The sequence below is a fragment of the Dermacentor andersoni genome, chromosome 1, assembly GCF_023375885.2.
Source record: "Dermacentor andersoni chromosome 1, qqDerAnde1_hic_scaffold, whole genome shotgun sequence".
NCBI lineage: Eukaryota > Metazoa > Arthropoda > Arachnida > Ixodida > Ixodidae > Dermacentor > Dermacentor andersoni.
This window is the reverse complement of record NC_092814.1, coordinates 202340553-202357596: the sequence shown is the minus strand read 5'-3', so window position 1 is coordinate 202357596 and position 17044 is coordinate 202340553. Positions and strand designations below refer to the sequence as shown.

General features: G+C 45.0%; 1 long non-coding RNA gene across 3 annotated transcripts; it reads right to left on the bottom strand.

Moving 5' to 3' along the window:
- Positions 1 to 748: 748 nt before the first annotated feature.
- Positions 749 to 5592, bottom strand: LOC129380769 (uncharacterized). 3 transcript variants are annotated; one of them, XR_008608944.2, is made up of 4 exons: positions 5468 to 5592; positions 5221 to 5393; positions 3055 to 3144; positions 749 to 1313 (listed from the first exon to the last, which is right to left on the bottom strand). It is a non-coding gene; the product is annotated as an uncharacterized lncRNA (long non-coding RNA). The 3 variants fall into 3 exon arrangements; XR_008608942.2 differs by having other exon boundaries at positions 3055 to 3190; positions 5221 to 5592; XR_008608941.2 differs by having other exon boundaries at positions 5221 to 5592.
- Between the last annotated feature and the right edge of the window lie 11452 nt (positions 5593 to 17044).

Below are 17044 nucleotides of genomic sequence, written 5' to 3'. Positions count from 1 at the left end.
CTATCACTACAACTAGAAGTCATCAGCAACCCGTGTTCACGCTTAGCAGGTGGGATAGGAACCCTGTTCACGCGCTTAGTATGGCGCGACCGTTCTCCACGCTTAGAGACGGTGCCTGAGAAACGGCGCCCTATGGGGATGGGGCGGGGAGCATGCCCCATACCCCTTCTTCCTTCTCTGCATGCGCGGGACGCAACGATGAAGCACCGGTCCTCGTCGGCTTGGTTCGCTTCTCCGAAGCGAGCTTTGCTCACCAAGCTCGTCGCAGTCCTCGTTAACTTGTTCTTCGCCGGCGCAGACTAGGATGCACCAGGACGCTATGTCAGTGGCAGCAAGCTGGCAAAGTAAAAACTGAATACGATGCATAGAGATTGCGCAAGGCGATCCCGCTGGTGGCATGGAAACTAATCCACTAAGAAGGATCGTTACTAAGCCTTGGCACATTTCAACGACGCCAAGAAATGCAAAACGTAATCATGCACCTCGTTATCTCCTTGCACGACAGAACGAATGCCCTCTCAATTGTGAGCTGCGTCGCCTAGCGTTCGAAGATAGCGAGCCGTGTGCAGAATAGGGACGTCAGGGCAGCAGTTCCCTCATTATAATCCTCATGTTATTGCGCCCTTTTCCAGATTGTTGGGCGAAAATACTTGATCAAGTCATTCTTTACTGGCTTCGTCTTCTAAGAAAGGCGAATGTTCTAAAGTAGTGAAACAAATATGACAAACACATTTCTTCCTGGGGCAAACCTTTTATTCTCAGTATTCAGCCCCAGAAAATAGGATTCAGTGAAACGTTGATGTTTAAAAACAAAACTTACAGAAATAACACGTTCTTAAATTGCTGAGAGAGCCAAGTCTTTATGGGCGCTTGCTAAGTTGCAACGCTCTGAACAAATTCATTAGTCTTGTTCGTGCCCATGATATTTCTTCGCTTTATCCTGGCTATATAATTTATGATCGATTCATAATTGAAAGAAACGATCAATAAATAAGTATCTAAAAATAAATATAAAGATTTCGATAAATTTAATTCATGGCAATAGAGCGAAAAGTACCTAGTGCAACAACATTTGCATACGTGATTCGAGACGCTGCCTTTATTATCAGTGCTAATAACAGGCTCAGTAGGTGTAACATGACATGGAAGGCAACTTAAATGGCTAACCAGTTAGTTTTCACACCAAGGTGTGATTGCGTCTTCTCCATGGGAATCGTTGGAATGTGCACTTCTGTTGCTATGTTGGCTTTCCATGTCGTTGCCACTGGTCGAAGGTCCTTCATCAGCCGAGCCTTGAATGACATCGGTGGAGCCTGTGTGTACAATAAATTAAATATTGCAGTTACTAGGCAATGTACAAAATATTTCTGTGGCAAAATAATGCACTTATAAAAAACACGTATTTTTTCTAAGTTTGAATTATTTCCAGTAAGGAATACTGCAAAATCAGATGTACGTAATCATAAATAGCATGAAGATTTCCCACACAGGAAACTGTCCTGGCAACACATTGTATTTACATTCAAAATATTACGTAGATACAGTACATCGTTAGCTTCACGGGATATATAAAGCATGTCTAGAGAGGACAAACGCATTACAGACAAGCTAAAACTGCACTTTTGTGCCATAATTGTCTATACTTTATTTTATCACGCTTTACATATTTCAGTAAAATAAGAAGTGACTGTCGTGGTGCAGTGGTAACACTTGGCTCAAATCGCTCGGCTCAGGGACGGCACTACAACAATAGAAGCTGCAGTGCTGTAAACTTGAATATCAGTTTCCCCCTTTACTTCTGCAGCACATATTCTTTTTTAATATGCTTTACCAAAAAGCCTGACTCAGAGTGATCCTGCCAAGGGTAGCGGAGTGACCCGGCATGCAGCGCGGGTGGGGTTGGTGGAAGTGAGGGAGGGAAGGGGGAAGTCAATGCCACTTTAGCGGTAGCAGACCAATGAATAATGATCCGTTCTTTATTTATTGTGATAATGCCACCTTGTTGCTTTTTGTAAAATAGCCTTTTGGAGGTTATACTGAACTTCATGTTCGTGACTGGGCGGATCATACGCAGAGCAGGCTCAGGTAGCACATACTGTCAAGATCGCCTCTCATTATTTTCTTCAACACATGTCGCCTTCTACCAGACTGGGAAATCGTGCTACAAATACTTCAAACCATGCCGCAGGCACAAAACACGTGCTTTTGGCGAAGGATATATATATATATATATATATATATATATATATATATATATATATATATATATATATATGAACACTTTCAAAACTTTTTAAAGGTTGCCTGTGGCAGATAGCTCAATTCAGGTTCTTGAGCCGGTCTACTTGCAGCGGCGGACAATACTTGCACAAAAAATTGAAATGCAAAACCGACTAATTAACAAGAATTCAATAATTAACTTTTCAGCTAATTGTCTTATGACCCATATTGCAATTTACAATTCTAGCAGTGGACTTCGCAAGCGGATCGACTTGGAGCGAATTCTCAGGACGACACCAGTTTCGAGATATAGATTCCCGAACTTTGCGGAGAAATGCATTGGCGTTCCAGTTACTTGTGTGCTTCAGTGCATGAAACGACGTTTTGTTGAGAAATTAACTGGAACGCCAATGCGTTTCTCCGCAAAGTTTGGGAATTTATATCTCGAAACTGGTGTCATCTTGAAAATTCGTTCCAAATGGATGCGCCTTTGGAACTTCATGGCTAGAATTTGTAAATTGCAATATGGGCCACAAGATAATTAGCTGAAAAGTTAATTAGTGAATTATCGTCAATTAGTCGGTATTGCATTTGAATTTTTTTGTGCAAATATTGTCCACCGCTTCGAGTAGACCAGCTCATGAACTAGAATTGCGATATGTGCTACAGGCAACCTTTAAAGATTGTTGAAAGCGTTCGCTGAAACACCCTGTGTATGCGCATATATATATATATATATATATATATATATATATATATATATATATATATATATATATATATATATATATATATATATAGCTCGAGTTCATAAAACTGCTTACAAATGCTTACCATGAAAAACTGTCCTCTGGCACGTTGCTCTGGCGCTGCTTGGGCTTCGTGGGATATCCATGGGTCATTGATCGCGAATAGTTGCTTATTCTGTTGTTGGTCGGGTACAGATGGTTTTGCAGGTGGAAATCAAGAGCTGCATAAGTACATTTGCAACGGACACAGTATTTTCATGTTCATATAACACAGTCGCAGTTCCTCTCCTTAAAGCCCAAAATGTAAGACATGCGGATCTGCACACAGATGTATCCTAATTCCGAGCGCAATTCAGTGAGCACGTGGGCATGCAACCTTGCATGCAGCGCTTCTCAGATGCAGGTTACTCTCAGTCGACAAATAGCTGACAAAATTAGGAATTTTCACTTTATCGGCGTACTGTGCGAGGCATATGCTACAACTAGCCCGACGGGAGAGACGTCAGCGACGTGGAGCGCAGAACAACTCACTCATGCAATTTACAGATAATTCATCGTCGTCAGGCGTGCGGCTCGCCGGGAAGCTTGAAGTGTGTTCGTACTTTAATTTCGGTTGACGCGTTATAATACAGTCATTGGTACGCTTCTGAAAATACCTATCGAAGATTTATAGTCGCCATCTGTAACGTTTAATAACTGTCACTTGATTTCCTGTTGACCCTTCGTAGTGAAAAACGCACGATATTAGTTGTATCAGATATCGCTTCTCGTAACATCCCTGTCCGAAGCCAACGTTCACCAGAGCAAATACCAGATGAGTTAGGCTGGTAGGACGAAGTTAGTTACTTCGATAAATAACTTTTCTAACCAGCAATATGCCTGCCGACCATATAAATACACAATGCAGAGCGCATGCAATGCTGGACATCGACATTGGGCGCTAAGTACTGCCGCAATCACAGCGGTACAATACACAAGATTTCCATTCCCTGACTGACCAGCGCACATGATAATTATAAATGTGCGTCCAGAACGTGGGCGGTAAGAGCGTTTCTTACTGCGGTGTGAAATAATCTCTATCACTATCACTGGCCGGAAAATCGCGGGAAGGTTATTTTTCTCATTAGGCGTGTATACCGTATTTGCTTGTAAATAACGCTACCGCAAATATAACCCGTCGTGGTTGCTCAGTGGCTATGGTGTTAGGCTGCTGAGCACGAGGTCGCGGGATCGAATCCCGACCACGGCGGCCGCATTTCGATGGGGGCGAAATGCGAAAACACCCGTGTACTTAGATTTAGGTGCACGTTAAAGAACCCCAGGTGGTCGAAATTTCCGGAGTCCTCCGCTACGGCGTGCCTCATAAACAGAAAGTGGTTTTGGCACGTTAAACCCCGTAATTTAATTTTACCGCAAAATATAATGCGAGAGGGGACGTCTGGATTCTCAGGAAAAGAAGTATATATATATATATATTACGATTATAACGCGAAGATATGCTACAGAGTAACAAGAAACGACGCTTAAAAGCGGATTCCCGCAGGGCTTCATTCGTCATCGCTGCGAAGTGCCGTCGCAAAATGTAGGGAAAGGAGAGGGCTTGCGCCTTTGTCGCTGTCAGCAAGGACGGCGCTGTCCTCAACATTCAGAAGTGCCCGCGATACAATGGAACGCGACAAAACCTTTTACGGATTGCGTGATGGCGCACCCTTCGCTTGACGCAGCTGCACATCCGCGCCGATCATATCGCCCTAGGTGGCGATTCATGCGCCGTAACAACACTGATGCGCCACTGTCTGCGTTCTAAATCACGAGAATAAACCCGCTGCAAAATGCACAGTGGCAGCTCTTGCCCGAGGCGAAGTGACCGCGGACGCGGAGAGCATGGTGAGCTGGCGAATATAAAATTAAAGAAATAAAAATAAAACGCATTATATTCCTGTTATAAACCAGAATATAACGTGAGGCGCGTTCCGACGTCAGAGATTTCTCAAATACCCGCATTAAATCCGTGTGGATTTGGTACTTGAGCACAATAAACGTTGGAATACAGAGGAACAACAGTCCAGCGTTAAAACTGTGAAAAAAGCACGACGCTGACTACTCTGTATTTCGATAAAAAGTTTCTGCTCGCGTAAAAGATTCTCGCTTTCCACTTTAAGAATGCACCATTAAGGCAAATTTTACACCGCACTGGATACAAGTAGACAACGGAAATCACGGCAAATAAACAGGTAGCCGCCGTTCTTACCTATATATTCCCATCGTCCATGAATGGTAGTTGAGTTGCAGCAATATAGGCATCATTCATATGGAAATGCCGATTCCGAGACGTCAGGACCTGGTGGATATTCTCTCGTAAACTCGGCACAGTCACACTCGGTATGCGATGCTTTCACCGCCAGTGTTGTACGTCAAGAATGTCTGTAAAATTGAACATAGTGATACACACCAACTCCGACAATTAGACCGAGAGCTCTGATCTGCAATGAACGAACGTTGTGATAGTCCACCGGAAAATCCGCATCAAAAATGGCCGACAGCAGTCTTGATAAACACCACGGTCTTCGTCAGCCTCCCAAAGAAAAAGCATCGTATTCCTCACACGGCGAAAGGGCGCAGAGCGTTGGTCTCCCTCGCCCACGCGCTATGCAGATCACGTGATATACCGCGGCTGTCCTATAAGGATTTGTATATGCGTGATGGATAATTTCGGCGCGAGCACTCCCCAGGATGTTACGCATGTGATTTGTGTTTCTCACGCGTACGCGGCTTACACGCTCGCACAAGATCGAACCATGTTAAGCAGTCTTGCCCTCACGCTTACGTGAAGGAATGTCACGCTCGTTTTCGGTCACGTGGTGCTTGAAACGTCATACCCGCCTCATTTACCTGCGGTTCACGCTTGAACTTACAGTTTAGAGTGAGATTAAGCGTGCAATTTTTTATAATGTGGTCACGCCATCACTGTATTCGTCATGTCATCGTGGTCGTAGCCTTATAAAAGAAATCAAACGCGCCTTCCGGCTCGCCATAATGAGAACTCTGCATCTTCCCGTATTTCGGCACTGCGTCCTGTGCCAAGCGCGTTCTCGGCAGGATGACTTTGTGCAGAGTCGAGGCACACCTTTTGCTGTTCCTGGCGTGCGTTAACTGCAACCCTGCGTAATTTCTCTCCCTTTCTCTCCTGGTTCTTGCACGCGTGCGCAGAAAAGATAATTTTGCACTGAACGGCTTTGCGGAAATCCTGTGGCGCCCCGTTTCTTTTGTGCTCAAATCACAGCGCGGAATTTCTGAACAGAATACTTTTAAATAGAGGACTAATGAAAAGACAGCTTACCCTAGAGGAAAAATAGTTAGAGCGTCATAAGAGAAGGCAAAGAAATATCAGGCTGTTTTTCGCTGAAAACTGCAACATGAAAGGACACGTGCCACCCTGTCGGCATGTTTTGATTCACTCGGTATGTTTCCTTTTGTGTGTGCGTATGTTTTCGCGAGTGCATTGCGTTCGCGGGATCATAAAATATCCCCTATAGGCGCAAAAGGAAAAGGCAGCGAATGATTTAGTCACGTCACTTACACTGCGCTGACTAAAATGCGCGTGCATGAATTTGATATCATCGGTATGAAATATGCGTTCTGAGATCGCTGAAATAAGAGCCCGGAATCTCTAAACAGAATGTGACCTTTATGTGCATGAGCTTGCCTAGGCGAAAAGCGTGCCCACTAAATTTGGGCTTGTGCATTCAAATGCCGAAAAATAAGGAGCAGACGTGGTTGCCTAGAGCGCACTGTCTATTGTGTAGAATTTGTTGGCATCTGCATGATTAAGAAGAGTAGCAGCAGACAAAAGATAAACAGAAGGGGTGCCTAGCTTAAACTTTCCTGTTTTATTATTCTGTTTTTTCGTCTAGATATTGGTGTAGAGTGCGCTCATTCTCATTAAAATGGACATCGTGAATGGAGGTAATGAGGAAAAGAATAAAGAGATGAACTCTAATAAGGTTTAATAATACGGCTTCCTGTCTGCGGAAGAAGCCAAGCAAAGCGCTTAGCAGCTTTCCATAATCTTAGTTTCGAAGTACTTAATGTGCGCGCCGCCGTCGCTAAACATTTTTTCGAAAAATTCTGTTTTTGTGGCGAGTGTCGCTTGACGCGACTTCATGCTTCACTTTCTATGCGACGGCATTGAATAGCTGTTGTCCTTGAATGTGACCTTTATGTACATGAGCTTGCCGAGGTGAAAAGCGTGCCCACTAAATTCGGGCTTGTCCATTCAACTGCAGAAAAATAACGAGCAGATGTGGTTGCCTGGAGCGCCCTTTCTCATTACTGGGAAACTCTGAATCACATGTATGACTTGTGTCATAGATAAGACGCGACCGAGCAGCCGAACAGTGACACAGTATACTTTATACTGCCGGCTTATTGTGGTGTCAGTGCAAACGATCGCGCCGACCAGTGCGCCCACTTCTGCGCACGACAGTAGCAGATATGTGTCAATTTCATCCGCAAGAACATACGCAGCAGCTACACTTCGCTCTATGGCATGCTATTGGTCTTGTGGAATTCAACGAGTTGTACGAAAAGTCGCCTACATTCATTGGCTCCCGGCTCGAAGATCCACCTACCGCTTGGGCTGCTTGTGGCTGTGAAGAAGCAACGTCACACCTTCTGCGCAGTGCCCACGTACGGAGAAGTACGTGCTGTGTACCACGTTAAAGGCATTGGGTAGCCGGCCACTGTCAAACCAAAAGATACTTGGAGAGAGGTCGCAACGGAAGCCGCTAAATGCAGTGAGGGTGCTAATAAACTTTCTGCAGTCTATGGGCTTGTGCGAGAGACTGTTGTAGTGACGTGTGCCGCTTCAATTTTCTGCGTCGATTTAGGTTTGGATGCTCACCTCTCTCCCTGTCTCTTTAGACCAATTTCCCCATTTCCCCTGCTCAGTGTAAAAAAGTCGGACTTTTTATGGTTGACCGGCCTTCCTTTCCTTTGTTTGTTTCTCTCTCTCTCTGTGAGTACACTTCCTTTTGTGCATAATACGTTGAGCTATAACCGATGCTTCTAATTGATGCCACAAATATGCGATAATTTTGCGCGCACATTTGCATATTTTCCGCATGCGCACTGCATTCCACACATTCCACAAACTAAAACATTTGAACGCCCTACCATATGGCATACCCTCATGCGCAAACTGCAAAGCTTTCTGTGAAAAGCTAGCACAGCATTTTTCATAACCCTGCTTTCAATTCTCCCTATAGCCTCAGTTAAGCCGCGCACGTGCAAGAAATGCCAACCAAGTGTTCTTTCTCCTCCGATGCTCTATTTGTTCGTTTGTGTTTCAAGGTGACCTTCCTTCTTTTTTTCTTTTTGCCTATTTTGATATCAGACACCAGTGCATGTGCTTCACGAATGTTTCTTTTCAACTTTTTTTCTTGCTTTAAAGCCAATTCAGGCACACATGTACCACGCCCTTCCCCCTCTTCTTATGTAATGTATGAAATTCCGATGGGCCCCTTGTGCGAAATAAATGGATGACGCTACGCAAACTTGAATAAGCGTGCAACATAAACGGTATTTATTTCGTCTGAACAGAAGTGTAGTTATGGGCTCACAACGTTGATGGCTGCAATGCTGTATACTAAGGACAGCTGCGCCGCATTTTGGTTAACAAGTGGAGCAAGCGCTACATTTGAATAGCGATGAACGCACATTTGTTATCTTCATGTTTCTAGCATTTCTGAATTTAGTCGTCAATCTGCTCGCGAGTGAATAGCATTCTTGGGGAAAGAGAGTCAAGGTTATCAAATAATACAACACAAAGGGTCAACAGAAGGAACACTATCGCTACGAAAGCCAAAGTCTAGCCAAAGCTCTTTAACTCCGCAGGCTTCGACGCTGAAGAAAAAATAAAAATAAATACTCATCACACTGGTAGTCCAAGGGTTCCTGGTGGACTCGATTGAGTCTGCTTTGAAGAAATTTGCCAGAGAGGCACTAAAGATGGCTTGAAAGTGGGCTAGCTCGTATTCCATAACGAGTAGCGCAGGAAATGCGAAAGGAACACGACCGGACAAACACGGACAGGCGTTTGTCCGTGTCTGCCATGTCGTTCCCATCTTCATTTCTGACTTCAACTCCACTCGATACTCTAAAAATACGGCTTCTTGGAAACAACCAACTACATTTTCACATTTACTGACATCTTTATGTCAACTCCTCTCCGAATTGCTGTGCGCTATAGTGAAAAGCGCGAGTACTGCCGCTTTTGCACTGGTATTGAGCAGGGGGCTCAAGAGCGGGTTCGCAACAATCCAGAATACATTAGGGTGACTTTCAAGGAGCGCTCGTTTAAAGGTCTTACCTTCGGAATACAGGCGCTGGCGGAATTTGGAGGATGCGACAGCCTCACGAGAATAGGTACACTGTAAACAGACGCAGCATAAGCAGCCGTGGGCAAAAATGCATGCTCCAGGGAGGCGCCAGTGGACCAGAGATTGTGTGCATTTCTGTTTACTTATTTCTATACATCGGACCTCGTTTTCGAATTTGCGCTGAGTTTCATTGAACATATAAAGCGGTAAAGAAATCAGCGGCGAGGCGGGTAGAAGAGACTCAGCGGCAGCAGCTGCAGAGAAGGATGCCTTCATTCGAGATGTGTCGACTTAATTGAGAGTGTGAAGATGTTGAGAGCACGTGGGACGACAGCAGCAAAAGAAAACATCTGATTTGCATCTCCGCAGACATACGCGAGCGAAAAGAGGCGTGGTAGTACATAAGTGTAGTGGTTTGGGGGAGTTGTAACGCATGGTTCGGCGTAGGCAGCGCACGATAAACGAGGACAAAATGAGAGGCGGGGACACACGCAGCACTACGTGTGTCTCAGTCTGCCTTTCTGTCCTCGCTTCATCGTCGTTGCCGTCGCCGTCGTCATCATCATCGTCATCATCATCATCATCATCATCATCATCATCGTCATCATCATCATCCTGGCTACGCCCACTGCAGGACAAAGGACACTCCCATACTTCTCCAACTACCCTGGTCATGTGCTAATTGTGGCCATGTTGTCCCTGCAAACTTCTTAATCTCATCCGCCCACCTAACTTTCTGCCGCCCCCTGCTACGCTTCCCTTCTCTTAGAATCCAGTCCGTAACCCTTAATGACCAATGGTTATCTTCCCTCCTCATTACATGCCCTGCCCATGCCCATTTCTTTTTCTTGTTTTCAACTAAGATGTCATTACCTCGCGTTTGTTCCCTCGCCCAATCTGCTCTCTTCTTATCTCCTTAACGTTACACCTATCATTCTTTCCATAGCTCGTTGCGTCGTCCTCAATTTAAGTAGAACCCTTTTCGTAAGCCTCCAGGTTTCTGCCCCGTAGGTGAGTACCGATAAGAGACAGCAGTTATGCACTTTTCTCTTAAGGGATAATGGCAACCTGCTGTTCATGATCTGAGAATGCCTGCCAAACGCACCCCAGCCCATTTTTATTCTTCTGATTATTTCAGTCTCATGATACGGATCCGCGATCACTACCTCCCCTAAGTAGATGTATTCCCTTACCACTTCCAGTGCCTCACTACCTATCGTTAACTGCTGTTCTCTTCCGAGACTGTTAAAGATTACTTTAGTTTTCTGCAGATTAAGTTTTAGACCCACCCTTCTGCTTTGCCTCTCCAGGTCAGTGAGCATTCCTTGCAATTGGTCCGCTGAGTTACTAAGCAAGGCAATATCATCAGCGAATCGCAAGTTACTAAGGTATTCTCCATTAACTCTTATCCCCAATTCATCCGAATCCAGGTCTCTGAATACATCCTGTAAACACGCTGTGAATAGCATTGGAGAGATCGTATCTCCCTGCCTGACGCCTTTCTTTATTGGGATTTTGTTGCTTTCTTTATAGAGGACTACGGTGGCTGTGGAGCCGCAATAGATATCTTTCAGTATTTTTACATAGGGCTCGTCTACACCCTGATTCCGTAATGCATCCATGACTGCTGAGGTTTAGACTGAATCAAACGCTTTCTCGTAATCAATGAAAGCTATATATAAGGTTTGGTTATATTCCGCACATTTCTCTATTCCTTGATTGATGGTGTGAATATGGGCTATTGTTGAGTAGCCTTTTACGAAATCCTGCCTGGTCCTTTGGTTGACGGAAGTCTAAGGTGTGCCTGATTCTATTTGCGATTACCTTAGTAAATACTTTGTAGGAAACGGACAGTAAGCTGTCCTTGCTTATCGTGCCCTAAGTGCATCGAGTCATGGGAGTACACCTGCATATATGCGCATCAAGTGACTTTGCGGAGTGAAGCCGCTGAGCACATTTTGTTGCGGTTGTTGTTCACACTGTGGATATTATTCAGGAAACACCTGCTAATGAATATAACGCGCGACGTCTTATAACACTTAGCAAGACAGGGCTCTCATCCACGAAGCCGTTCAAGCTGGAAGAATGGTTCATAAGAATCCGCTTTGATTATTCAGCGAGATAGTGGTATAAAAGATGGCTGTGAAGGCGACGGGAAAGGACAAACAGATCTTAAAGCGGCAACAAGCTGTGAACCCAGGGAAAGCTGTGGGTCAATGGGCTTTCTTTTAATAAAATTATACAGTAATTGTAAATGTTTCTTTAATTTGTACTTATATATTCGTACTGTTAATGAAGGGAAGGGAAATCATAGTGGAAAGGACTACAGTTTCTCCTATTCTTCTCATCAAGAGCTTAGAGGGGTCCTGCAACACTTATTTAAAGACACCGTTTATGCTCGAGACCTTTTCTTAGCATGTCAAAGGAGAAAGAAAGGAAAATGAATTATGGTAATTATCGTACACAAATCCGAGTTATCGGTCACAGAAACTTCAACCACGGCCAGGCTAGAGGACATTGTTTCAACATACGCGTAAAAGCAAAATGAGCGTAACCATCGGCTCGAATTTTCGCGGCTCAAGATGTCGCGTTTCACTCTCCTATAACGTCATAATCGGCGCCGAATAGCCGCAGCAAATCCATATTTCGTAAAGGAAGTTAGCGCACCATGATTGCCAAGCCAGGTCACCGTGTTGATGCCATGTCAACAGGTCACCATGTCGGCCTCCGTGATCGGCTGGGCGCACTGAGTTCCATCTCGGAGGTCATGGCGTCACTTCTATGGCTACAACGGCTTCCGCGAGGCGGCCATCCCTTACAAAAATGAGTTTAGACTGTCTATAGAAAGTCTAGAATGTATGGAAGTCTTTATAGACGACCTTGCGTTCTTATAGATTTGGTCTTTTGTTGATACAAAGCCTATAGACTGTTTATAGACGAAAGTCCATAAGGTTTCTATTTCCTTTTGTCTACTCAAATTCTATAGATGGTCTGTAAAAATAAAGTCGATAAGGTGTTGGTTTCTTTTTGTCTACTTCCCCTCTATAGAATATATAAATAGACGAAAGTCTATATAGTCTCTGCTTACTTTTGTCAATTCTTTGTCTATAGACTGCCATAGACGAACGTCGATAAGGATTCTATTCCCTTTGTCTACTGACATTCTATAGACTGTCTATAGAAAGAAGTCGATAAGATGTTTGCTTCTTTTTGTCTATGCCCCCTCTATAGAGTGTCTATACACGAAGGTCAATACAATCTCTATTTACTTTTGTCCCTTCTTTGCCTATAGACTGTCTCTACACGAAAGTCAATACAATCTCTATTTACTTTTGTCCATTCTTTGCCTATAGACTGTCTATAGACGAGAGTCGATAAAGTTTCTATTGCTTTTTGTCTATGTCCCCTCTATAGGCTGCCTATAGACGAAAGTTGATAAGTCGCTATTTACTTTTGTTCATTCTTTGTTTATAGACTGTCTGTAAACGAGAGTCGATAAATTTTCTATTTCGTTTTGTCTACTCGAATTCTATAAACTGTCTGTAGAAAAAAGTCGATAAGGTGTTGGTTTCTTTTTTGTCTACAGCCCCTCTATGGACTACCTATTGACGAAAGTCGATACAGTCTCTATTTACTTTTCTCTATTCTTTGTCCATAGACTGTCTATACACGAGAGTCGATAAGGTGTTGATTATTTTTGTCTGCTCCCAGTTTATAGATGGTCTTCATAAAAAAGTTGATAAGGTTTCCATTTCTTTTTGTCTCCTCCCACTCTATAATCGGTCTGTAAAAAAAAGTCGATAGGATGCTTGTTTCTTTTTGACTCTTCCGTCCTATAGATTACCTGTAGACAAACTTTGGTACACTCAATATTTATCCTTATTGTTTCTTTGTCTATAGCCTGTCTATAGACGAGAGTCGATAAGGTGTACATTTCGTTTTGTCTATTCCCACTATACGTAGTTCTTGACACACGAACCCACATTCATTATACATACATACATACATACATATATATATATATATATATATATATATATATATATATATATATATATATATATATATATATATATATATATATATATATATATATATATATATATAGTCTTGCGTTCAAAAGCCTCCTAGGACGAAAAGTGATGTTTCGCTGGGACCGTGTCGATACGTTGCGCGGAGTGAGTGGGGAGTAGTATCCTGTGGGCGTGTGTAATGTAGACGTTACCTTGGGTGGTCAAATATTTAACGTGGAGTTCACTGTCCTACCTCATTCTACGCATGACGTAATCCTGGGCCTTGATTTTTTGAAACTGTGTGGTGCCACCGTCGATTGCAAAACGGGTGAAATCAGTGTAGGTACGAGCTTTTCTGCTGCGTTTATGGAAGGCCCACCGTATCGTGAAAGTGTGCTTTGTGTATCCCGGGATACAGTTGTGCCTCCGTTACCGCAACGTGTGTTTCAGTCGCCTGTTTCCCCACCACCGACAGAACATTTGACGCTACCGTGGAGCCCGTTCATCTGAGCTGCATCAAGAGGAATGAACTGATACCGTATTGCCCGCTGTCAGTTGTTCACGGACGCACTAACTTATGGGCGGTAAACTGTTCGAGTGAACCTGCAATACTACCACAGGGTCTGAAACTTGCCGCCTACCATGAAGATCAAGTGCTATCGCTCGCCATTCTTACAAAGGCCCTTGATTCTGCGGATGAGCGCCATTTCGTTAATGCCTGCCCTGCGGTGCACTCCTCATTTCTGACTATGGTAAACAAGTCACTCAGCACTAAGCAGCGTCACGAAGTGGCGAATATTCTGCTAAAACATGCCCGACTGTTTGACTTTTTCCAGCAAGAGGGGCCACCATTGTTTCCTCCTTCTCGTATACACCATCGCATAGATACGGGATCTGCCCAACCTTTGCGACAGAAACCATACAGAGTCTCACCATCGGAACGCAAGGTGATCAATGACCAAGTCCACGAAATGCTAAATAAGAATGTAATCCAAGAATCCTGTAGTCCGTGGGCAGCGCCAGTGATTCTGGTTAGAAAGAAAGATGGTACATGGCGATGTTGTGTTGACTACCGCCGCCTCAACACCATCACTAAAAAGGACGTATATCCTCTTCCGCGTATTGATGATGCTATCGACTGCCTCTCATCAGTGTCTTACTTTTCGTCTGTTGACTTGAGGTCGGGGTACTGGCAGATTCCTATGCACGAGGCAGACAAGGAGAAAACGGCATTTGTAACACCAGATGGACTTTTTGAATTTAATGTGATGCCGTTCGGGCTCTGTAATGCACCTGCAACTTTCGAGCGCTTCATGGACAACATCCTGCGTGGTTTGAAGTGGGAAGTATGCATGTGCTATGTAGACGATGTAGTGATTTTCGGGCACACGTTCAGTGAGCACAACGCACGTCTCGATCTTGTGCTAGATGGCTTGGACAAAGCGGGCTTGGTGCTCAACTCGAAGAAGTGTCATTTTGGAGAGCGCCAAACACTCGTTCTGGGACACCTAGTGGATAATGACGGTATACGACCTGATCCAGCGAAGACTGCTACGGTGGAAGCCTTCAAGCAACCTCGCCATGTAGAAGAGCTACGCAGTTTCCTAGGGCTTTGCTCGTACTTCCGCCGGTTTATTCGTGGATTTGCCAACATCGCATATCCGCTGACATGCCTCCTCCAGAAGGGCGTTCCCTTTGAATAGACTCCTGAATGTGAAGCTAGTTTTCGTGAGCTGAAGTCTCGTCTGACGTCCGATCCCATTCTCCGACACTTCGACCTTGCGGCTCCCACAGAAGTTCATACGGATGCTAGCGGTATTGGCATCGGCGCTGTCCTTATTCAACGCGTCGACACCAAAGAACACGTCGTCGCTTATGCGAGTCGCTCTTTAAGTAAGTCCGAGCGTAACTACACTGTTACATAGCAAGAATGTCTTGCAGTTTTTCGCAGTACAGTGCTTCCGGTCGTACCTGTACGGGCGCCCCTTCACTGTGGTGACAGACCATCATTCTCTCTGCTGGCTGGTTAATCTCCGTGATCCGTCGGGCCGGCTTGCGCGTTGGACACTTCGTTTACAGGAATATAACTTTACCGTTTCTTATAAAAGCGGCCGCTGACACGCCGACGCTGACTGCCTCTCGCGCATGCCGCTTCCAACGACGGACTGCGACGCGGACAACTTCGACTGCTATATCGCATCACTGGAGCCGGGATTTCCTGATATAAATACCTTCAAGGTCGAGCAACAAAAAGACAGAACTTTAGAACCACTGCTCACTACTGCAAGGCAATCAGCACCATCCACTCGTTTCTGCGTTCGTGATGGGGTTCTTTACAAAAAGAACTATTCTGCTACAGGCCCCCGATATCTTCTGGTGGTCCCGGAGAGTCTCCGTGTCTCCATCTTGCGCGCTATGCATGACGATCCAACATCTGGTCATTTGGGTTCTGCGCGAACTCTCTACCGCCTTCAAGAAAGGTTCTACTGGCCTAAAATGCGCCAGATGACCGCCCAGTATGTGTCCAGCTGCAGCGAGTGTCAACGTTACAAGCGTCCGACGAGTGCTCCTCCTGGTCAACTCCATCCAGTGCCACCCCCCAGCACTCCCTTTGAGCAAGTTGGCATCAACCTGCTCGGTCCTTTCCCGCGTTCATCCGATGGGAATCGCTGGATTATCGTGTGTGCCGATCACTTGACACGCTACTGTGAGACACCTGCAATACCATCGGCTACTGCAACCGAAGTGTGTATTTTTCTGCTGCGTTTTGGCATTTTCCGACATGGACCTCCCAGAGTCATCATCAGCGATCGTGGGCGGCAGTTCACTGCAGACGTGGTCGAAGAGATGCTTCGTCTATGTGCTTCAAGGTTTCGACATTCCACCCCGTATCATCCCCAAACAAATGGCCTTACGGAACGCACGAACACAACTCTTACTAACATGCTGTCCATGTATGTCGCGTCAGATCATAAGAACTGGGACAGCGTGCTACCTTTCATTACGTACGCATTTAACAGCTCAAAGCATGAAGTTACGGGCTACAGACCCTTCTTTCTTCTTTACGCTCGTCCGCCTCGTTATACACTAGACACTATCTTCCCGTTTTCCAGCCACGATAATCTTTGTATATCAGAGACAGTCTGTCTTGCTGAAGACGCCCGACGATTTGCTTCTTTACGCACTCTTGTTTCACAAGACCGCTCAAAGGCACGCTGTGATCGCCGACACCGACACGTGATATATGACCCTGGTGATTTAGTGTTGCTCTGGAAACGAACCAGGAAACGTGGATTATGTGAAAAACTGCTGGCCCACTATGTTGCACCCTATGTTATTACTGAGCGTATCAGTGAATTAACCTATCGCATAGCACGTCTCACATCAAATGGCCGACGGTCAGCAAAGACTGAACTTTCACATGTCGCCCGTTTAAAGCCTTTTATTTTTCGACAGCCTGTTTGACTTGCCCGGCGGGCTTCGTCTGCGCGGAGGGAAATGTGACGCTCTTACGTGCATAGTGGGTTCAAGCCTCAACAAACAGTATGCGGGGGCACCGAAGAGTGGTGAACGAAGAAAACGACGGGTGGCTGGCTAGCTGAATCTCCACAGGTGCTCAGCTGATCAAGGCCATCGCATCTAACGCTACCCGGCTTTAAAGTAACGCCTTTTGTGGGCCTAA